Genomic DNA, 23525 nt, shown 5'->3' with positions numbered 1-23525 from the left:
CTGAGTGCAAACTCCCATGTGACTCTCAGTCCAAGTTCTGGCTCCTTCTGGCACCCCGCCCATATGATTATCAGTGCTCCAGACTGCCTCTATGCAGTTCTCAGTGCTCTGATCTGCCTCCTACATTCATCTATGTGTCCAATTGTTCCCCCCAAATGGGACCTCAGTGCCCCGTTCTGCCTCCAGCGTTCGAAATTACTGGGATCCATTAAGCGCCTGCATGTAGCCTAGGAGAGCATGGCTATTTTGACACAAATCAGAACCAAGTACTACTTTTGACACCCTCTGGGCCCATGGTGCCATACAAACAAAACTTTGGGACATTAACCAGGGTGCAAGACGAGGTAGATTCAGTACTCTACTGTGTTGAGAGAGGCTCATTCCACACAAGGTCAGCAAAGGGAGGGGCGTTGCTCTCATTTGAATGTGAGCTTGTGGGGTGGAGGGCGCCAAGTTGGGTCTCATTCATTGCTGCAATTGTCGCTCTGTGCTTTCGGCTACAGTACGTAACAGGATTCTAAAATGATGCACTAAATCCTTGGATGTGCACATCAGCACTTTCCGGCTGTGCATATTTTTTTTAAATAACAGTAATGCTAGATGAGGCAAATCAATAGTTTGTCAAGATTACCAGGTATTCTGGAATACATAATTTCCTTCTCAGCAGTTACGTTCTGTTCAGAATCTAAATGCATGTCAAACGAGAAAACATGTTCTTCTGCCTATCAAATACATGCATCTGAAATTACCAGATGCAGTCCATTTTTTTTAAAGCTGGGTTGGTCTTGCTGCAACTTCATGCCTTCTGACATCACTTCTTTTGGCACTGCACAATCCATGCCAAACTTAGTTCTAACAACACTTTTAAGACTTGTATCCTGGCATTTACTCTCTGCGTTTAAGGTTCACAAAGGAGGAATAGGACACACCCGAAAGACATTGAAAGCTTAGGGGTCATTTTAATGGACTCAAAGTCACGTTGAAGTTAGATTTCTGGCTCGCAATATTTTATCTCCTCCTTGCGGAAGACATCACGGGCTGCTTTTAGCTCCTGCTCAGCAAATCTTTAGTCACGTTCCTATTTGTCTCTCGGCGCCAACTTCTGGCCAATTTTGAACTCCGTGCCAGGCGTTGCCCCTCCCTGCGTGGTTTTCAGGGACAAGCTCTGCTCCATGTGGCTCTCAGTGCTCCCAGCCAGACCCAAGTACACATATCGGATGCAAACAGACACATGCATAATATATTCCCACACAAGTTTGAAACACATACCTTTTTCGGCACGGTGGATTGGTTCTGCTGCTCCTCTGGCTCGTGTAGCTCTGCTCCTGGCGCGTTCAGAAATAGTTAACAGGGAGAGCAGTCGATTCACAACTTCCCTCTCCGAGTCCTGCCTTCATGTGTCTAGCAGGAGACCAGGTGTGCTCAGATTTGGAGGCCCAGCACTCCCTTTTGTAGGAATGCTGATACTTCAAATCCGAACCCCTTATAGCATCCCCAGGTGGGTCAGCAACCAGTCTCTGTCCCTGCGGGCCTCAACGGGGCACTGTTCCAGAGAGCGCTGCAGTGGGCGCCCGTGCAGAATGAGAGAGCCATCACATGGCAGAGCGCTGCAGTGGGCAACTGCAAAATGGGGGAGGGGTTATCGCCCCTTGCACAGCCCGCCACTATGATCATAGCCCTCTGTTCTCCAGGGACCACTGATAGTTATTATATTCAGCCCGCTCTTTCTTTTTGTCCATTGGGTCTCAGCACGCCCTTTCTCACACGCTCTATTCAACTCGTCTCTTGTGGCGATGACCATCTAGAGAACGGAGCGGTTGTTTTTTTAAAAAAAAAAGAGCTATGCCCCGTTGATACTGCAAGTTCAAGCCGGCACATGCGTTAAGTGTCAGGCGAATGACAGCCTATCGTGGCTATTTTACGACCTGCACTGACAACTCCACCGTTCCGGTTTCTCGTCCTCCCATGACCGCTTTTATGCCCCTCGTGGATCCGGCGTGACGCCCAGCTCCCATGCACGAACCCGGGGTGCTAGACTGCGAGCGGGGAAAGAGGTGCACGCAAGCTGCGTTTGGCTCTCGCGCCAGCCCCATGTGTGGGCCCCCGCCGTATTGTCTCGCACGGCACCAGCGGCAGCTGCCAGTGCGTCTCTCGCGCAGAGCCAGAGCCCCGCCCCGCTCCTTTTCTAACATTCAGTACCAATGGGAACACTGGGCAGGTCAGGCCCGTTGTCCACTCAAAGCGATGCAGCAACAGAGGAGGCGGGGCAAAAGAGCCGGGCGATTGCGCAGGCGTGAGTCCCAGAGGGACGCGTAGGTCACGTGATGCGCGCGTCACCGCTGGGTCGTTCCTTGTAATGGGAACTAGTCGCTACTGTGCCTTCCCAGGAGCCGGGACCCTCCGCGCTAGGACACGCCGCACCCCCGGAGCAGCCAGAGCCGCCGGGGAGCTGTGGATAAGGGCACGCATGGATCTTTCACGTTCTGTAGCAGCTGTGAAACTAGGGAGCCAGCGGCGGTAGGGCAGCTCGGCTCCAGCTGGGACACTACGCGGGCGGCCGCCCTCGCAGGTGGACAGAGAACTCTCGCTCGCTCTCCGCGTCGGGGCGTAGCGCCCCTGCAGCCATGGACCGGGACTGAGCCAGGTATGTTTCCCGGGGAGCCCCTCGGAGGCTCGTGTTCCTCAGCCGGCTCCGGACCAAGTTGCTCTTGAGCTGCCTGCCTCAAACCCATTCCCCCAATCGGGAGCACCTGGAGGGTGGGGGCCGCTGGGTCTGCACCCTATTAAGTTTGTATGTCAGTAGACCCACGCTCCTGGGGGCAGTGGGGGCGTTTTCACCTTGCTATTCCCGGTCACGACTGGAGGTACTGAGCGCAGTGTGTGCCCTGCACCGATCGCCTGCTGTGCACGGTGGACGGCACCCGGGCGGGCGCTGCAGGACTCCAGCCGTGCAGCGCCGTGCAGTGCACAGACAATGCACGCACCGCACAGGCGATCAATGCTAAGGAGGGCGCAGCGCCGCTGATCGGCGCCGGAGGCTCTCTGTATCGACCCCTGTATTGATCGCCGGTTTGTTTGACACACACGGGGGAGAGGACGGTGGGAGCAGGTCCGCTTTGAGGACCGCCTTGATTCCAGGCGGTGGTGGATGAAATATCCACGCAGAGTAGTTGGCATTGTGCGGTGCCGTCCTTTGCATGTCAGCAGTTCCCGCTGGTTCCCTGCACCGCACTGAGAGAAGAGAATGCATGTGCGCGAGACCCTGCAGGCGCCCCTCCATGGTGTTTTTCCTGGGTCATTAACCCCCCGTCCATGATAACCCCCCGCCCCCGGGGCTTCAACTAGCTCGCGACCGGTGCTCGTGCTCAGGGTATTATGTAAGCTGTCTGTCATACAGGAGGGCAGGAAAGACCTACGGGGTAGATGGGCTCGAATATAGAACCTTGTCGCTCTGTCCTAGCTGCACCCACACGTCCACCTACATGGCGGGTCCAGTAACGTCTGCTATATTTTCATATCTAGTCTCCCGTGCATTTCATCCCCACTTCGTGTTAATTAAGATTGGGGGGGGGGGCGAGGGGAGCATTCTCCTATTCACCCACCTCCAATAATGGCCCAACTCACCCGACCTGTTGCAAGGGAGCTTTGACTGAATGGACTTTGTGGTCTGCATTCTGCCAAGGGAGTGATTTTGAGGGTTAAAACCACCACTGCTCTTGGCCGAGCTCCCTATTGCACAAGGGAGCAGGTCTAATCGACATACTTGTTATAAAGTAAGCCCCCTCCCCCTTGATTGTCTGCTTCTTAATTCGTGACGGCAGTTTATTCCATAGATGTCCCCCCACCCCGTGCTGTTTTTCAGGATTGCGCTGTCCTTTAGTGAGGTGTGCGAGTCCTTTCGCTTGCATTCGTTGAGCGCCGTAAACTGCCAGAACAAATGTCCTGTTGTCGGCTTTCTGCAGACACCCTCTCGTTCCTACCCCCGTTTTTTGTTGCCTTCTTTTAAAAGAGGTGCCATTTCTCATCATTCCGCACAAATTGTTTGAATTAATGCAAGTGTGAATCGGTGCCGTTTGAAGGGAGCATTAGCATATCAAAGCCTGCAGCTCCTTCTGAATGGAGGGCGCCTCGGCCTGCCTTCAGTCTGCTCCAAGCTGGGGGCCCAAAGGGCAAGGGGGTGGGGCGCTGCAGAGTGGGGAGCTGGGTCTGTTCTGCTTCACAACTTTCCGTTTGATTATGGCATCTACAAAAAAGCATGGCCCATTTTCCGCATGTGTCCTGCAAAACGCGGGGCTCCTTTCGCTTGATTGATCGTGTAAGTGAAATGAACAAAATTGACCCTCTTGGACAGGGAATGTTGAACTGGTTTTGCGCCCCCTTTCTTGTCAGTCTTGGGGTTCTTCGTCGTGTGCCCTTGTGGCCTTATCAAAAGAGGCTGAAATAAAACCAAGCCGTGCGTAGCGTTGAGGATTGCACGTCGAACTGCGGTGGTGCCATTTTGCCTTGCTGTGTGCTCTTGGCATGGAGTGAGAAAATACACACTTGTTCCAATTCGTGCTACTTAACATGTATCTTCTATTTGACCAAACGAAGCGCCCGAGCACATGGGGCACCCTGAGCTGATGGAATGCCAAGGAGTGTGCAGGCAGCAGGGCCTCATTGAACCGCTCGGCTTGTGTACACTGTGTATGGCCCCCGTTGTGCGTGCAGAGGGCGCATGAGGAGAACGTTGCACGCACAGGCCTTTGTTTTTGTTGGCAATTTAGGAAGTGGTTAGGGTTGCCCTCTGGGAGAACATTTTAAAAAGGCCACTTGCTCATTCTGCTTCAAAAGCCTCTTGGCTAGCCCAGAATGTTCCAATGAGTTACCAACCGTATACTTTTTCCGCTCAGCCTCTTAATTTATACGGAAACGGGTAATGCTTTAAGCGCTTTGCGCATTACCCTATCTAAAATCAATATTTGTAATCGGCTCTGCCAGGGGCCGAGCAACATTAGTTCCCCTTCAGTAAATTGGGCCTTCTTCCGGGGAACAGGTGGCCTTGTGGCTGGTATCCTTCCATGCTCTGCCAATAAAAGGTTAACTCGTTGGAGTTTAACTAGTATACATGCAAATAAGGATACGGATCCCCGCGTAATGTTTTTATAATTGCATTTTGGTGACAATATACATTTGGTAACCTAGTCCAGTGTTTGTTTTGAACACTGCGTTTGTAACTGAGATGAATGACGCTATTCTGTATTGCTTTCTGCCCGGGTTATCCTTCGGTTAGTTGTTTGCATGTCGCCCGCTATTGTACCGTGATTTACGGCAAAGCAGATCCCTGCGGCGCAGTAAAGTACGCACGCATGGCAATAATTGCAGTTATCACCCTTAAAGTGCAGTTAAATGGTTTTGCTTTGAGTGCTGGCTGCTATAAAAACGACCATTCACTGTTCTGCTATGGGGGCGTGGGGATAATCTAGACCGTGTCTTTTGGATGGGGTTCTTTGCCTCATTTTGATGCAAATTGCACCCATGCAGCTGTCGAACAGATCTGCCCATTTTAAGGTACATCTAACAAACGGGGGCAGGGCCAGAGCCCTGCCTCTGCCGCACTTCATTTGCCTTTTTCCAATCACAAAGGGTTACTGTGTGTTGGCAACAGGAAGCGCATTTAGACACACACTGCCTGACAGCTGGCAGTTTGGAAAATTAGGGTATTGGATCAGGTGAGCGTAGAACAAACCAATTACTTTTTGTTTTAACACCCTGGTGTTTACCATAAACGTTGGGGTTTCCCTTTGACCTCCCAGTTTTTATGGTACCATCAAAGGGGATTGACAAATGTTCAGCGCAGCAGTGAGAAAGATACACAGCCTTGCACTAACTTGCTGGCCAGTGGGTGACTGGCTATTGAGTAGGTTCAGCGGGCGTGTCAATTAACACAGGGTTTCTGGGTGTTTTCTCTCTTCAAACGTACTTATGCTAAGTGCAGTGATTGTTCAAATTCTCATTTGACAGTAAAAAAGTACTTTACTCGGGTTTTTCTTTTCACCCCTCTACAGCAACCAAAAGTTCATCCACTCACCGAAATGTACCCCTCCCCCTCACTTAACGAAGGTCGAGACTTTGCAGCGTTGCCCCATTACTTCCCTATGGCCTTGAGTGACAGTGAGGGGGAGGGGCGAGCCATAAGACTGGGCAGTGTGCCTTGCGTGTGCACGCGGCTTGTTGCCTTGCCTTGATGCAGCGTTTTGTGATGTACCTTTTGTAATCTAACAAGGCAATGGGAGTTATGATTTAACTTTTTGTGCACGTGTTTTCCGATTCAATGAAGGATGCCTAAATCAATTGTACCATAGAACATATACAACCCCAGTGCGCTGTTATTTTGCTTTCAAAAAATACAACCCCAATGGGCTGTGATTTTGCTTTCAAACAAATCTCGGAGCAACTGAATGTTGGTTTGACATGCAAGTACTTCAAATGGCAGTGCGGTCAACCACGGTAGTGTTACTCGTGTCATTAATAACTATTCTATTCAGAAGTGATGTTTGGGTAAGGGTCAATCCTACCTGAAGTCTTCTGTTTTGTTGTCTTCCCTTTTCCTAGTGCTTGTTATAAATAATGCACCCCCTTCACGTTTCTCTACAGTAGTCAGTCGTTAAAGGAAAGATATTTTTTGCAAAACCGCTTTTTCTGTTACGTGCATATAATACGATAGCTCTTCGATATACAATAAAGTCACCCTCTAAAGTAACTACACACGTCTTTGCCATATGTGCTTTTATAATGGTGTTTTCAATGTCTCCAATCGATTTTTACATTCCCGTTGGCCCCTCCTTTCTCCCTTCCTCTTTGTTTGTGTGACATGTGGTTGCTGGGTAGGGGTACTTACCTTGGTTCCTCGATACTCGCGTGCATGAGGCCATCAGTGTTCGCAGTAAAAAGAAACGCCGCGTGTATTCTTTGTCTTGGAGTTGGTTCATGCAGCAATCCAGCCTTTCCTTACTTTTACTGTGCATATTTTTCTTGTAAAAATTACAACGCCGGGCTCTGTTTAGGGCAGGTTCTTTTGGCCACGGGCAGTGTGGGACCTTGCGGCGCAGCTCTTTGGGAATGAGTAGCGTTTTTTGATCAATTCGCTGAGGTAATTACAGGAAGACCTAACGGTAAAGCCTGAACAATGGGCACCCTCTTTCACCGACGAGCAGACTGGCAAACACGACTGTAACCCAAGGAGTCGCGTACGGGAACAATGCTGCATTGTGTCCTCAGTCCTTGCTCGTTAGTGTGTGAAATGCAGGGCTCTGCCCGCCTTCCTAAACGCAGCCATCCGGTGTGGGGAACATTTGCCACTTGGTTTCCAGGAAGGTCTCCTATACTTCATTTGTAAAATGTATATTTTTTTTATACGGTTTTCGAATTTTGTGTCGTGTTGACAATTGTTCTTGTAGCTTATTCTGGGCTGAAGGCATTCTTGGTAGTACAAGGAATGTTGAGTAGCCAGCTGCCTAACTTTGCTCTTAATTCGGCGCGTATGTCCAAGCCAGTGCCCACCACCGGCAGGTAAAGGGCTGCTTGCAGCAACACGCTGGATTCAATTGAGTTTGTTTTAATTGCACGAGAATTCAGTTTTATGAAGTAATGCATTTTGTACGCACATGCGATTTTATGTCATTTGCATTTTGTAAGTTCAAACAAGGTAACACTAGTTCGATGCATTTATGAGAGTATCACTAACACGAGTAACTGTTATGGTGAAGGTGCTATTCGTTTTACTTCTTAGAGTGCAACTTTGCGGCTAACCGCCGGAATGTAATCGGGCCCCTGTCCTGGCATCTGAATGACCTGCGTGTTGGGCAAGTCGAATTGAGCCTTCATTTTTTCTGGCTGGGCGTGGACAGTGCGGTACATATGTCTGCACGCATAGAATATGTAGTTTGCTGCCCATAGGAAGCCGCAAACGTTTATTGTATAGAGGTGTGATGACGGCTTATTGAATGTCTTAGCCCGTTTGTTGTGTTTTGCAATTGGCCAAGGCAAATCTGGAGCAGTCCTAGACTGAGTGGCTGCAGATAAAAACGTAATTACTTTCCAGAGCTGCCTGGCAGTGTTTGGCCGCCCTCGCAATGCAATGATTTCCACTCGACACCTAGGAGTTAAGTGACAAGGGCCGCCTCTGCAAGGAGCCAGAAAGACCGAGCAGCGTTTCATCCGCGTTCAGTGTGTAATGTTCTTAATCCGAATTAAGGTACTATCATTTTGCAAGTATCAGAGATGCACCGTAGATGGCAGTGGTCCTTTCGAGCAGGGAGTTGGGGGCTCTTCTTTGTATGGTCCCACCTTTGTATCTTTATCCGCAACCGATTGAGCTCCGATGACTGCTCTGTCAGTCTGCCGCCGCCCAGACAAGTCAATTTACTGGGCTTGCTGAGGGAAGTTGCTGAGAAGGCAGGGCCAGTGTCGGTGTTTAAATCTCACTCCTGCCTGGGGGTAGAAACCCGGCCTGCCGGCCTATTCTACAATGGTTATGTCTCCCTGCTCCGAGCACCGCATAAATCAAGGCCTGACAGCAGGCTGCGTGCTTCTGAAAACAGGCCCCCTTGCTCATGTTTTTGATTTGTCCCATCTGTGAACACGGTTTTGCACTCTATAATTCACACTGATGGAGCTTAGATGCTAACACAGGTGCCCGAAGAGGCACATTTATAATACCTACTTTTCAGGCCTTCATAATTGAAGGCGCTCTCTACTCGGTTTACCTTTTTGGGTCAAGTCCGTTTCAACTTTAACATTCATTCTTGGTAAACGAGATGGACTGAACCTGCACTAGACAGCCCTGATATAGATGAGCACATCACCTTTTAGTAGTGGTCATTCAGTGCAGTTTCCGGTTTCTGCTCTTACTTTTCCAAGTGGAAAGTGTTGAATTAGTGCACATCTTTGAGCCAACCTCTCCTGTTTGACGGGTAAAACTTCCCACCTCAGTTAATTTCTCCAGAACTCTTAGTGGAACACTCTCCTAAATTGTCTGCTCTCTTTCAGTAAGCTAGGTGCTACCCCCTCTTCCACAAACCGTGAGTCTTAGTGTGTATGGAGAACAAAAAGGAACTTGGTGTGTTTAACACGGCCATCTTGTGTTTTTGCACAATGTAGTAAAAGTACTGATTGGCAACTTTTTGGTCATACTTATTAACTTTGCTTTTTTGTTCTTTGCTGCCCTACGTTTATCTGTAAGTGATCATTCTCGGTGGCAGAACGTCTTATTCATCACATTTCCACTTTAGGCAGAGTGTGGACCAACCACTATGTATGATCTATTGCTTACTTTGTTAGTTGGACGTGAGAACCAATAGTCACTGCGTCTTTTCAGCCAAATGTGGTTTTTAGCACAACTGTTGCCATTGCTTTCCTGAAAATGTACGTTACTTGCTGCTTTGAACCCTAGTGTTTCCTTGCGCTTCTCCCAGTATCTAATGGCAATTGGTCACACGACTTGATGGACAGCCGCACCCCCCTTGTCAGTTCTTTGTCGATCTCCCCGAGACTGTTTCTTGTAACATGTCATGTATGATGCATCCATCTAATGGCTAGGCTGGTTCATGCGTTTTGAGAAGGGATTGGAATTCTGTTTTTATAAAGCACGTGTATCTTAACACCATCCCTGAATACATTAAGAATCCTCTTTGCCCATAACTATATACCTTTTGGTAGTTTGTTTGAAACTAAAGATGTTTTTCGTTATCCCTTCCATCTTCTGTTAAACATTTTGTCCAGGGTTAGCAACCTTGTTTAGATTTTTTGCTGAACTTAACAAAACGTAACCTCTCGATTGGCCCTTTTTTTCCTGCATGATAGTTCATTCAGTGCCCTTTCCCAGCCCCCAGTGTTTGCCTGAAAGCCAAGCATGTGCCATACATAGTGTCATGTGTTTTACACTTGGAACTTAAGCATGTCTTGTGTTTCACCAGTAGGTTATATTAAATTGTTGGGAAACTGCATTTCTGGTAATGGTACTTTTCCGAACGCATAGCTTTGGTAACCGGAGTGCAAACGTTTGAATGCACTGTTCACTCTTTACCCTGGGTATGCTTCCAGGGCACTTGGATATTTTGAATTTTATTTCTTTCAGTGCTTGCATCAACCTAGAGTAGGCAATTCGCTTATTATACATTGGCGTGTTTAATTTGCAACACATGAGCATCGAGGACAGTCCTCTGTATGAGGAAACTTGGGACAGAAGAAGTTGGAAAATGGAAACCTACTCTAGCTGCACAAGCCTGAAGTGTGGGTCTTAGTCCAGCCCTGTTTGCTCTTCCCTGGTTATGGGCCACCAAATTGCAACCGTTAAAGTGACAATTGGTGCAGGTGCAGGAACCGCTCATGGTCTTATTGGAGGGCAAGTTTACATTGTAGTAGCGCCCGTAGAGTAAAGTGTGCCCAAATGCGCCTTTATTATGTAGAGGAAACTGAGATCATGGTTTTGGACTCCATTTAAAATGGTGACTTTACGTGATGGAATGACACTTTTCTTGTTTATTTATTGGACAGGGGAAGGTAGATAATGAATTACAGCAAGAATATATCATTGAATTAATAATACAAACAAAAAATGAGAATAAAGGGGAGACAAACCTCCTTGGGAGTGCTCTGAACGTGCAAGTGCAGGGCCTATATTTATCTCAAGACAGAATATGGAGGGAATGAGAAAACTGTGGCTCCATCACAGAAACGCTCTTTTCTTAACTAGGTGGTGGGCTGGAAATTCCCTTTTGTTTTGTTTGAAATGTTTGTTTTGTGTGGGAAATGCATGCAGATACGTTCTCTTCTACTCACTGCACTCATTTGTTGCTGACCACCTGCCAACGAGAAGGGAGCCAGAAATGGCTTGGCGATATTCTGCATATTTTGCTCTATATTGCACCAAGTGCATGCTGCTCTAAGGAGGGTTTTAAAGGTTGGATGTTAAGGTCATTGACACAAAGGCCACCTCCTTTAGACGGTAAATCTGAGCGACAGAGAAAAGCGAGCACTGGCTATCCTCTGCCACTTGGCCTCCATGTGGTTTGTTTTTAGTTGGGAGGCTCCGTTGGGGGAAGGCTGGGTTTGGTATGTTGGCTAGTTTAGGGTGGTCTGTCATTACAGCCTTCCGTCAGTAAGCAGATGAATGTTTTTGTTCCCCTGTAGCTGTGCCTCGACGGGGAGCTTTTCGGTCATTTTGAGTGTGACGCAAGCGGTCGGTGCGCATGGTTGGAGCTCGCGTAGCGCTGGTGAGCTGCCGTATTATACGTTTCTAAATATAGGCATCGGCCCTATTAAGAATAGCAGCACACGGTGCGACGTCTGTACGTGGTGTTCTGCTCGGGGATCCCCACGCTTCCTTGCTAACGCCTCCGCTTGCCTGCAGAGGGAGCCTGCGCATGATCTAATCGCTGCTGTCTGGACTCGCCGGCCTGAGATTTCACAGCGAATGCAGCCCCGTGTTTCTAAATCCACAGCTCCAGCTTCTCGGGAGCTGCAGAACCGAAGCCAATTGATCTCCTTAGATATTGGCTACATTAGCTTGGACATTAGTGGACACTTGTCAAGAAGCTGTTCTCGGGGAACGGGCCTCTTTCCCTTGTTTTAGAATCGAGCAGCGCCTGCGAGAATGCCTGTGCGTCGTTGTCGTATCGCATTTGCTGGAGCGCTGGGAGAATGGAACAAAGGTAGCTCGCTTACTGAATGCAAATAATACGGTTTTTCTTTTTACTGCTTTCATGAAGCTTTATTCTAAAATGCTTAACTGCTTGTACTGAAACAGCTTTTTAATTGAAAAAGACAGCTGGGCGTTCTCAGTTTAGAGCCGCTAGAAAATGAGAAGCAGCCGTGAATTTAGCAAGTGCTCGCTACTAAGTTTCCATCGCAACACGCCTTGCCCAAATACAGAAGACCTCTTTTACGACTTGGGTTTTAGTGTAAATGCGAATCTCGCTCAAGTCCTCTCAGACCCAATTACATAAGAAAGGCGAGGATGCGGAGTATCTAGTATTGCTGATGGTATTCTTGCTATTCTATTTTAGATTCGATGCATCGTTTTTACCAACTGGCAGAAATGACTGGTGGGAACAGCAGATTAGCATTATTCTAATTTTGAATTGGCTAAGGATGTCTTTTTGGTGGTTCGAGGCACGGTTTTAACACTTGAGGTCACGATTCCAGACTTTTGGTGACCTAAAACGAATCTTTTTTTCGAATTGCAAGAATATATTTTGCCCCGGTAGTTGACACTAAACTACCCAAAAGTGAGTGGACCCTCCTTGTTCATGATGTTGCTGATATACAATCAATTCTTCTTCAGACATTCACTGCATGTACTTTTCAAACCTTGTGCATGCATTTCCTGCTATTGAGAGGTGTATTGTAGTATGTTGCTATCACTTACAGTAGCGATGTTCAAGACCTAAACCGCACACTATTACAATTCCAAATGGCCCCCTCAAAGTATGGAAACTGTCACGGTTTCTACAGCCCACTGTCGTTAATAGATATTTGCAGAATTGGCAAGCACTGTTGCACAGATATTACCCTCTCACAGCGGGCTCTCATATTGTCTGAACAAATCCAGGCAACTTCTATGCACGCTTATTTCATGAAGTGGTCGGATTATCACAGCAATTACACTTCAATAGGATTATGGTGGTAAATATTACAAGGGAGCATTAATGTATTTTTTATTTGGGATTATGCGTCTTGTGCACTTTTAAAGATGGTAGAAAAGTACTGTATCAAGCTTAAGAAACACGATCGCTGTATGGCCATGTGGTTTGATAACCTAAAAAGCACAGCATTTAATAGCAACGTTCCCATTGTTATCCAGTATCAGATATTTATTTTTATATTGGTTGGTGCAATTATCATGAGTATTATACGACGAGTCTGAGTCTTTGCCAAATTCATGTTGCATTCAAATTGTTCAATTACTAATTAAACAAATGACTGCCACAGAAGCATTGGTCAGTCAAAATACTTGGCATGAGCAAAAAAAAAAGCGCATGATCAGGCATCGCACCCTGCTGCTCAGCGCGGTCTTGTTTCCAAGACCAACATTTTGCCCAGAGCTATCCTTTCTGTCCAGTTGCTCAATGAGCTTGAATTAAGTGGTCTGTCATAGAACATTTACTGAACGTTTGTGGCAAGTCGCTGCTTGAAAGATTCAGAGTGGGGGGGTCTAACAGTAGGTGGTCTCGCTATTATTATTGCCTTCTGTTGACCATCTACATTGGAAGTACATTTTGCTACCTCTGCCCCTTATCCATAGTTCTCAATGAATTCAATTTATCATGATGCATGTGTAAAATCCTGCTCTTGAAACATGCTCGTGTCTGCTCTTGTTAGAAATCACAATCTCCTTTCTTTGTGGTTGCAAGTGATGAAGTATCCACCATGCCAAGTCCTCTTTCAGGGTGTTAAATTGGCCCTCTACGCTAGCCATTGGCTGGTGATACTTGAGTCTTGGCAAGTAACCCATGGTGTGCTGTGTATTTATTCAATTGAGGTGGAAAGTGACTTCTTTTCTTTTTTTTTTTTGTTGGCTCGCTAGCAGCTTGCAACGTACATTTTGTCCCCTTCTTTGCATAGAATTCACTGTAATAAAGTATTTGATTTAGTAATCTCTATCCAAATTCGTTAATGAAAAATAATTTTTGGGATGCAGGAAGTTACGCTTGGTACTGTAATCTGTTGCTAAATCCAAGGAGATTAAAAGAAATAAATGTGTTGTAGCCATGAACCTCTTCTTACTTGATTGTAACCATTCATTTTTTCTATATTGATACGGATGTGGCATCCTATTTTAAGAAAACATTTGGACTACACTAGCTCCTGTAGAACGCCTTTTATGCACCGATATGTGATCCGCTCATGCTTAGTAAATTCTCCCACGGCTGTGTCAACTCAGACCTTCATTGTTCTGGCCAATCGCACTTCAAGCACTGAAGTAGTAATGTTAACATCCATTAAGTACTACATAACCATAATTTATTATTATTACACTTGATTTCGATCAATTGTTAAAGTTAACCTATACATTTTCTAGTGCTGTCAATATGGCATTTTTTTTCTTAATAAACATTCCTGGCTAAACTATGAAACAACCCTTCATTCCAAATGAGAGCAGGCTTTATGACCTCCCCAACCAACAGTATTCTCTATAATCCACCAAGGTTACGTTTTTACATTTCCTTCACGTGAGTACTTTGACCTGTTGAAGCCGGGAGATGTCTCTTTCTGGTCTGTTGAGAGGCTTTGGGAGCCCTCTACATTTATTTTCTTTTCATGCTTACACGTCCACAATCCCCATTCTCTGCAGTGGGATTATGTAGACTTTGCAGAGCCATCCTTTTTTTGGACAGATTGTTAGTGACGAATTGTACTGCATAAAAAGACATTGTTTTGTACGTATGTTTATGGTAGATTCATCTAGCTTCCAAGAGTTGTAAATAGTAGGTGTTCTTGCCCCAATTTTTTTGTACTTGAGCTATCGACGCATGAAGAATGAAGTTATGTCAGCTGTGCTGCTGGATTTGAGCAGGCTGATCTGTCAGAGATTAACACTTTACCTGTGTTCTGCTTCAGTTATTCAACACATGTACCATGGTTGACCTTTTCTCCCCTGGACCTGAAATGTGATTACTTTCTGTTGCATTATTGCTTATCCTAGGCTAAAATAGTTAACCTTATTACAAGGAGTGCAGATTATTACAATTGTGATATTTTCTAGCCGCCATTGGCCAGTAGAGCCCATAACAAAAAATGGGTATGTGCCATTTGCAACATACATTCTTACAGTGTGGATATTCATGTTTTAAGATTCCTGCCATATGAAGGATAGATTTCATTTTGTTATCGTTAAATAGGAGTGGCCATTCCCTTGCATGTTGTCCTGTATTTTGATTTTTATGGTTACCTCGGCATGTTTTTTTCAGTTGGTCCTAAAGTGCCTGCTTCAAGGATTGCTTCGTGTGACCCATGCCAGTAGTTCGTAACTGACACATTTAAATGGCATGTGACAAAAACGGTGCTTTTTTAATAAATAAGATGCTGTTCATTGGCATTTTTTGCCAGACGGACATAGCTCCCACTATTTGGGTAAAAAGGAAACCTTTGTGTATTTTAGTTTTTAGTTGTCACTACTTAAATATGGCTGAGTAACAATCGGTCTGTTATGCATTATCCATTGGTGTTCCGTTGGACTATATACCATGGATGTGAAATGATCATTGGTAGTTTAGGACTTAATTGTTTACTTTTTTAATAGGATTAAAGTAGAACGCTACGAGACAGAATCACCCACTAGCTTCTTTCTCCACACGTACAAAGCACGCAATTTCTTACTAAGAATCTGTTAGTGACCACGATAAAATTTAGAAGTGGAAGTGTTTTATGCCGTTTTTTTTTTTTTAAACGTTGGGAGTTAAATGGTTTTTTGGGGGCAAAAAGGTCCCATTCCCAATGTTAGTACTTTTTATTTTATAAGCATGTAAAGTATTTTTAACTGTAAAACAAATGATTTTGCAATCCGTTTTTGTTTTCTTTGCACCTAGCTCTTCGTGCCCGTTAAAAGATATACCTTTTCAGGTCAGGCAGCAATAAGTTTGTTCCTGTGGCTCTTTGAACTACTGGTCAACACATCTCCATGGAATTGTGCGGGTTGGTGGTACTCGGTTTCCTTTTTTATTTTGGGAGTATTTTTTACTTGACATGTTTACTTTTTGAGAGTATTTGCCTATTTTTATGGACAAAAGTGGGTGATAAACCCCCTTTTCTATATGGCTCATATATATCACGGTTTTTGATTTAGAGTGACTTTCCTTTGTTTTGTAGTACATTTACCATTAACAAAACTACAATCTAAGAAATAGTAGCAGTGTTGTTCTGGTTGTTTGACTTCAAAAGCTATGGCACTGTTAACGTTGACTGATCATCAGATCTCAAAATGTGCAAAACTTCGCCAGCTTTTCCAGTGACTATGTAAACCTAGAATATCCGTTTTTCTCACCCCCAAAATCTTCATTAAGGAATTGAGAAATGTTGTCATAATGCGTTCTGAGTGTTCTTGATTAGATACATTTATGTCGTTTTGTTGAAGACTTGTTCTTGATATGTTCTCTCACCAACTTTGTTGTTGCTAACCAACTGATGAATTCTCAAACGATCACATCGATTTTTTTTTGTGCGTTTATTTTTCAAAGATGACTTTTTAAAAAGTATAAAAAATGTCATTTTAACAGCCGGGAAGATGGCTTGCATGTTAAGCCGTGGCCTCTAGGCTCAGCGTTTCACTCTTTTGTGGACTGATAAATTGAGTAATATTTAAAGCTGGTAACCACTTATGTTGTAACACGTGGAAATAGGACCATACTAACGAGTGCTGCTATTGTTGGCCTATTATTTAGTGGCTCCTCGTTCGCATGTTAATATCATTGTATCTACTAGTCCTCAGAAAAAACTTCAATTCAAGAGTTACCACAGGGAAAAACATTGTCCCTCTGTACAGTTGAACATTGACACACATACTAAGCACTTCCATGCAGTATGAAAATTACCCTTCATCCAACCCTGTCACCAGATACAATATTCATTCAGCATAACTACAGCTTTTCAGCTCCTGCGAAACCCAGCCAAAATTCAAATTCTGATATTTCTGTCTTCACCATTACTGAAGCCATGTTGCAAGTATTCATTCCCCATTCACTGGGCATCAATCACATCACAACCTTGCTTACCATTAATGTCAAGATGAATCTGACATGTTCCTGTAAACTGTGTAAAACCAGCCATTTTTTGGAACCCTTGTCAAAAAGCCACTTGGTGGTATCCTTGTACCATGCCCAACTAGACCCCATCACCCAGTCAAATACAGATCTCATGGAATATGTCAACGATCTTTAGCTAATGCTGTCTAGCTTCCAGATATAAAAAGATACTGTGCCACCTAAATATGGCATAGCGCCAAGTGAAGCACAGCACATTTTGCTACCACATAATAGCACCGCTTTAAACAATGGAATACAAAATGTGCTCTTCTGCCTCACTGAAGCCTCTGAATTATTCCACCCTCATGATTTCTCTTCCCTGACCAGCTGTTCTGAATAATTAAAACTTTCTACGCTTCCTCCCTTTCAGGTCCATGCCTGATCTGCCAGTAATGTTACTCTGCTGAAAATAGATCAGATATGATTCCATTGAATGGGCAGGTTAAACTGATTATGCTTTACTTTCTTAAGAATCCTCTAGCCATCCATCCCCATAATCTGTACAGGAAAAGCACACTGAGATCCCATCATGAAGCAGTCTATGTTCACCCCATACCTGTTCTTTTGCACAATTAGAAAATGCTGAAGTGAAGAAGCGCATGCCCTATTGTAGCTAAAATCATATATGCATAAGTGTGGTGGACATATAGCAAGCTATTGATAACCCGAACACTAAGACATTTTCAATTCTAGTTGGCTTTCAGTAGTAAGAGATCGCCTTCTTGCACTGAAGTAAAGGGTTTCATCTGGAGAAAAATGGATGTAACTTTGAATTGAGATGTTGTAACGAGATGCTAAAATTGCAAACTATTTTTAAAAACGCCTCGGACGACTCCAGGGGTAAACGTTTTTTGTTGCAAGCTGCTAGCCAGCAATGAAGTCACTCACTGTACACATCACACACTTTTTCTTACTTGCCAAGAGTGAATTCTCAGTAGGGAATGGCTTGTGACGAGTGCAAATTTTGCACTCGGCGACTACGATATTTCTGTATTGATGACTTAAATGGTGCCAGCTGTGAACAGTCGATTTGTAATGCCCAAACATTGGTACCTGTCTCATCTGTAAGAAATCTGTGCAGTCCAAAAAAGTTTGACGCTGATGCAGGTTCACATTTAAAGTCTGTGAAACTGCACATCAATTGGTTCTGAATCAAGACACCCGGGAAAATGGAAGCACTCGCAATAGCTTATTTTTCCCACTGACCATTCCTCTAGCCACGACCACCATGTCATCCGTCACTCGAAGGCACCCTTTAAATTTCATAGGTAAATCCGTTTTAATATGGTGAATATTAACGTTCAACTGTGTAGTGCATAGGGCAGCATGACGTTTGTTTCCCAGGACATGCTTACAAGTTGGAGTCGGCTGCACAGTTCAGGAATGCGTGATATAGATAGGATCTGCTTCCTACTGAGAATTCGCACGACCACCAGAAACCAGAAATGGCAGTTATTAGAGAAAATGTCGGACCAAAGCAACCCAGTTGTCTTGCATTTAGAGAACTGTTCTCTTCAATACTGCCCAAATGGTGCCATACTTTCCCATCCGCTAGTGTCGCACGTTTCCCATAGCTACGATCCATGCATGTTTTAAAGCACCAGTGGGGGAAGTCTCTAATTTGTAAATGCTGTGTGTTTCTGCGACAGTTGGTACATCGTGAGTAATGTCCTGCTGTAGTGACACCTGCACATGTTCTGCTCAATTGTATGAAGAGACCAGTGTCTATCTGCGATTTCTTCATTTTTGCTAAGTTGTCACTTAGGTGATGATACCACGAGTGGTGGTGGTCGGGTGATGCGCCATACATGATTCCTATACTTTCACTTGGGATCAATATTTTTTCGTTGGTCCCTACTTGGGCAGAGTGAAGCTGGAAAGTTTGATGCCCATTGTGTAAACTGATTTTTCTCTCACATTGTAGTCTTACGCCGCCACTTTAACGTATTGTTACTGTACAGTCTAGTTTCAATTGAGTTAATTGGCAGTAAAACTTCCTTCGTGAATTCAGAAGGAATAGCGATGTACTGCTGCTTGGCTTGACTTTTCTCCTTTCTCCATTTTCTATATGTGCGTCTCATGTTACTACGTTTATACCGTGTTGCTGCCTAGCGTTGCATGTCCACATAATATTTACTTGCGTAACCTAACCTGCTGAAATCTTTTAGAAATTGCAAATCTCCATTGGGGTTCTTTTTGGGTGATCTAGATTGCCACCAATCCTTCCATGCTACCCTTCAGGCTGGGCTATATCCTCTTCCAGAGGTAACAAACTGATTCCCAGCATATCCCAAGTAGAGGAAATGGGATGTGGAAGGAATATATGGTTTCCATCAGCTGATGTGTGCTTGTGCCTTCGTGTGAGGACTGGCTATCCTGGGCAGCCCTATATGCTTACTCTAGATGGCTCCTGATTAGTACCCAAGTGCATGCCACTGTAACCCTGGTACATGCTAGTTCATTTGTACATTGTAACATCAAGCACTTGATTGATCGTATTTTGAAATGAGAACTAAAGCGCGGAAGATGAGAACTAAATTAGAAGGCAAACACCAATCACTTGATATATCTGCTGATGTTTGGGGGACAAAGATAAACTATGTGTAAACCAAGAATGAAGCTAGTTTTATGAACCTAATGAGCAATGAAGCAGTTGCTTATTTGAAAATGCTTTTGCCAGTGAAGTAAGGGGGGGGGGGGCATATATTACTTATTTTAGTTGCATGACCCATATGTATTTCACAATTTTTTTTTAAACATTTTTTAAAAGTTCTTTTTTTTTAGTTGTCAGCATAATCTCAAAAGATGACGTGGACTACACAATATTTGCCATTTGTTGAATTCTGGATCGCAAGCCTTGTGAGCAATTCAGACATTGGATTCACAATGTATACGTTTGTACAAGAGCTGTCCGATCTATATAATTAATTTGATGTGTATAGGCGCGTTAGAAATGCCATATCATAAGTGTTTCCCCACTGTCTGCACATTCTTTAAGTAGGATGCAAATATTTTGCTAGCATACCGTTAACCAGAAATACGACTTTTACTGATCGTTCTGGCCACTTTCTTATATTTAGCTCGACTATTGGCTGTAATCTTGAATAGGTTCTTGGCACCTGGTAATTACAGGTAGTATTTTTATGTTGCTTTGTTGGCACTTTTTCGATTCACAAGAAGGAATTTTTTATTTTCTGTAGATCTTAATCTTCAAGTTGCCCTCCAGCAATCTCTCTCCCCCCATGATGGGGCACTTTCATCATTACCCAAGAATTCACTTTAGCTAAGCTGACCCATCCTACAATTGGCAAACTTTTCATGGTGTCAAGTCTGTGGCTTCGATAAAGAAGGCAAATTGCTTGTTGCCCTGTTTTGTTGGTGGATAAATAATACTTTTAATTGAACACATCTACTGACTAATCCATCTTTCTTTCCTATTACCTCCCTTCCTCATTTAGTATTCTTTCTTATACTCCAACCACGGTGAAACAAGTTATAAAATAAGCAGTGTTGCATAGCGGTTTGATGAGCAATTCTGTAGGTTTGCTCATTAAACTGACACTTTTGTATCAAGCCGGCTATTAAGTTACCCTCTTCAATGAAAGTATAGCTCACCCTGTATTCCTTTTGCCCTCTGGCTCTCTCCGCATCCTGTTCACTGCAAGTTCAGAGGGGCTAATGGAGAGAGAGCATGCAGCAATACTCCACATCCACTCTTAAGTGCCAAAGGCCTGTGTGAAAGTGCTAGGCAAGATTGTTTTTTGCTTTTCAAATAATTGAAAACCAGAAGAAATTGGAATTATACTTTTAAGGCTGCTGTAATCCTGTCTGGCATACACCAGTATGAGTTAAACTTTTTAATGCATTTTGTAAAGACAGTCCTGCAATTCCATTCCTAAAAATGTAAGTAGTTACATGATGCATAATTACAGTATTCTTACTTAAAACGCTGCATTATCTCCAAGCTTTAGTGTATCTATCAGTCAACCAGATTTTATTTTGTTGTGGACAGTGCATCACATGGACGAGTGACTACTTTTGAAAATGTACATAACGCAGCCAAATGCTTTTGATGGCAAACCTAGTTCTGTGACCTGCTGGTTACATACCTCTGCATCGGGTGCTCAACCCTTGAGCGTATAAAAACATTTAAATTCTGTCTCATCACCCTGCTGCTTTATATCAGCTACTCTAAAAGTGAGGTAGCAGAAAACTACAATATTCCACCTAATTGGCCCAGCTTGCTGTCTGCTACACTGTCTACTCTGTCTAGTCTCTTCTTGCATAAGGACTACACAAAGCTAACTAGTTTTTTACGCAAAGTAGGGATCAATAGTCCCATCCAGTCTGTATATCTACTGCATTACCATACACTGTAGTTGGCCTCCAGAGGTTGCTTTGCTCCAAGACCATGATTTCATTATAAATTCGCACCTGCAGGGGGGTGGGGGTGTAGCTGGCCAAAATGTTTTCAGAGCTTTATCATATCTATTTGTGTACATTCATGCAGTTAACTTGTAGATTTTAGAGACGGTCAACTAGGGCTTGCAAAGTCTGCTCGCCCACTCACATAGTCACACAGATTTTATGAAGGGATGTCTGAAACCTTTTGTAACGTTTACTTTCCAATAAATGTCAAATACAAGTTTTACTGTGCATGGCTGGCCTCAGGGTGGCAGCAGTGTGCCAAACATAAAGTGACTTGAGAATGTTTGTTGGGGTTTTTTTTGGTAACCAACCCACTTTTCACCATGCTCCTGATTTGTACTTACATTATTAGGATGGGGTTACAGGTGTGTGCGGGGGGAAAAAAAGGCAAAAAAACCCCAACCTTTTATTGTAATCAAGACAGCAGGACTGGCCACACACATTAACCACTGCGCCACACCTGGTAGATGTAGAAATCCTTTTAAGCATAGAATGATGCAATCAAAAGGTGCCCTTTAGATAACACGTGTTTCAACACAAAAGTGCCTTTTTCAAATCAGGGCAGATACGGTCTAAGTTCCAAATATAGGTTCAAGTCTGGGGCATCAAATGTTGCCGACGCTCGGAGAAACTATGTTCACTTTGGAGGGGGATTTAACCCATGAACATTTAACCCAAGGAGTCCACAATGCTGGACCTACTAAATTTGTTTTGCCCTGTAGTTGCCACGACTTTGCTTCAGGGTTATACGATGTGCTGCCTCCACACCACTTAATCTTATATAAACGCACTCTTGGGGTGAAACAATTACACACTTAAAAGAATATTTTTTTTTAAAGGGTGTGTGTGTGTGCGTATCACTTTCCAAACTTAACGGCTTACAAAATGAACTGTAGTATAGCTTGGTGGCAACACTCGTTTTGGAAGCAATACGACGCAGAGCAACACCGCTACAAATCCCGGGTAGGCGCATAGAAACCTCTTCGGTGTTAAGCACGTTATAAAAAACAATTATAAATCATCTTCAGCAGGAGTCAGTGTTTTGATATAGCCATTTAATTTTACTTGGCAGGTTCTTTTTGGGTGAATGTTTCAATCCTAAATTTACCTTGATTTTTCTTGAAGCTACAATCTCTTTCTTGTCAGCTTCATTTTGCTAGCAGCCTACTTTTTTTAATGTAGGGTTAGTCTTCTGCAAAACCCTTCATCAAAATATGCCCCAGCAGTTTGTGCTGTACAAGCCGAGATGTTTGCTATCCCTTTTACCCCTTGTAAAAATGCAGGCACCGGTATGTTTACTCTGATAGTGTTTAGATATCGGCATGTGGGCCAAAGACCATTCACCATGGATTGTGAGACAGTAGCTTGTGAGACAGTAGCTTTCAAAGAAAACAATTAAGAGCTTCTATGTTCAGTTAAAACACGGTCGTTTGATGGTGTTTTGACAAATCACCCTGAAGGCTGAAATCTATTTTTTGTGTTGATTCCACTCTTGGCGTAAAGTGCTTTTCAGTTAGTTGCTGGTCTATGAACCGATTTCCTAAAATACAATGAAACCAACTCGTTTCTGCAAGTGTTTATATTTACTTCTGAGGTGATGCGCGTGGATGTGCTGTTGAGTGGGTAGAAGCAGTACGTGTAAAATATGAATGTTTACATTGGCCAATGCTCTTAAAGTCTTATTCCTTCCTTACTAGCCCAAAAGGTTTTTCTCGCATTTATTTGAAACATGGCTTTCTGTTTGGAATTTTTAATATTGTGAATGCTGGCCTGATTATTGAAAACTGAGTTGATTTGTCAGTCTCTCCTGTTAAAATGAAAAATCTGCCATGGCAGTTAATGAGCAGAGGCTTAGTTCTACCTTTTCTGTCTGCCTCTTTGCAAGTCTGTCTTCGTCCTAATGGAGACATTTCAGCACATGCAGGCTAGGCTTGTGAACATGAGCATTATCTGAGAACACCCTGCCGGCTTCATCCGGTTTTGAGCCCATGGGCTAGGATTTTTTCCACACTATGTGAAGCCTCTAATCGCACGCCGGAAGATGTTTGTGGATCTTGCCTGGAGTTTACCTCTTCTCACACATCTTCAATGTTTTGACTGAATGTGCCGTAGCGGACTGCCAATCAGGAATGTTTGGAAACCAAACATTTCTGGGTCTGTAGCTCAGAGGTCTAATGCATCAGTTCTGGACCAAATCTTTGGATCCCGGCAAGAGCACTAAGCAGTGAATACCATTAAGTTGATGACAATAAACCTGTGTTAACGGCGCCATGCTACCCCGTGAGCACTACAAATACGTTATGTCATTTCGAGTGT

The 23525-nt window shown here is 44.2% G+C and overlaps 1 protein-coding gene and 1 long non-coding RNA gene across 25 annotated transcripts in view; one reads left to right on the top strand and one right to left on the bottom strand.

Moving 5' to 3' along the window:
• The window catches only part of LOC138539772 (uncharacterized), a 42367-nt gene extending 40174 nt beyond the window's left edge, over positions 1 to 2193 (bottom strand). The window contains exon 1 of one of the 2 annotated variants that reach the window (XR_011287848.1): positions 1270 to 2193. This is a non-coding gene — a long non-coding RNA (uncharacterized lncRNA). The remainder of the gene's footprint in view (positions 1 to 1269) is intronic. The other variant, XR_011287842.1, reaches the window with a different exon arrangement.
• Positions 2194 to 2310: 117 nt separating this feature from the next.
• Positions 2311 to 23525, top strand: part of ADGRL2 (adhesion G protein-coupled receptor L2) — a 401410-nt gene continuing 380195 nt past the window's right edge. For 7 of the 23 annotated variants that reach the window (XM_069641620.1, XM_069641619.1, XM_069641634.1 and 4 more), the window contains exon 1: positions 2315 to 2644. The gene's annotated coding sequence lies outside the window, so the exon portion shown is untranslated. Of the gene's footprint in view, positions 2645 to 11490; positions 11694 to 23525 lie in introns of those variants that run through there. The other 16 variants (XR_011287781.1, XM_069641631.1, XM_069641629.1 and 13 more) reach the window with 6 other exon arrangements.

This window comes from Ambystoma mexicanum, chromosome 1q (assembly GCF_040938575.1).
Source record: "Ambystoma mexicanum isolate Mex_15411 chromosome 1q, UKY_AmexF1_1, whole genome shotgun sequence".
Taxonomy (NCBI): domain Eukaryota; kingdom Metazoa; phylum Chordata; class Amphibia; order Caudata; family Ambystomatidae; genus Ambystoma; species Ambystoma mexicanum.
The sequence above is the reverse complement of the archived record's forward strand: the minus strand, read 5'-3'. Positions and strand labels throughout refer to the sequence as shown.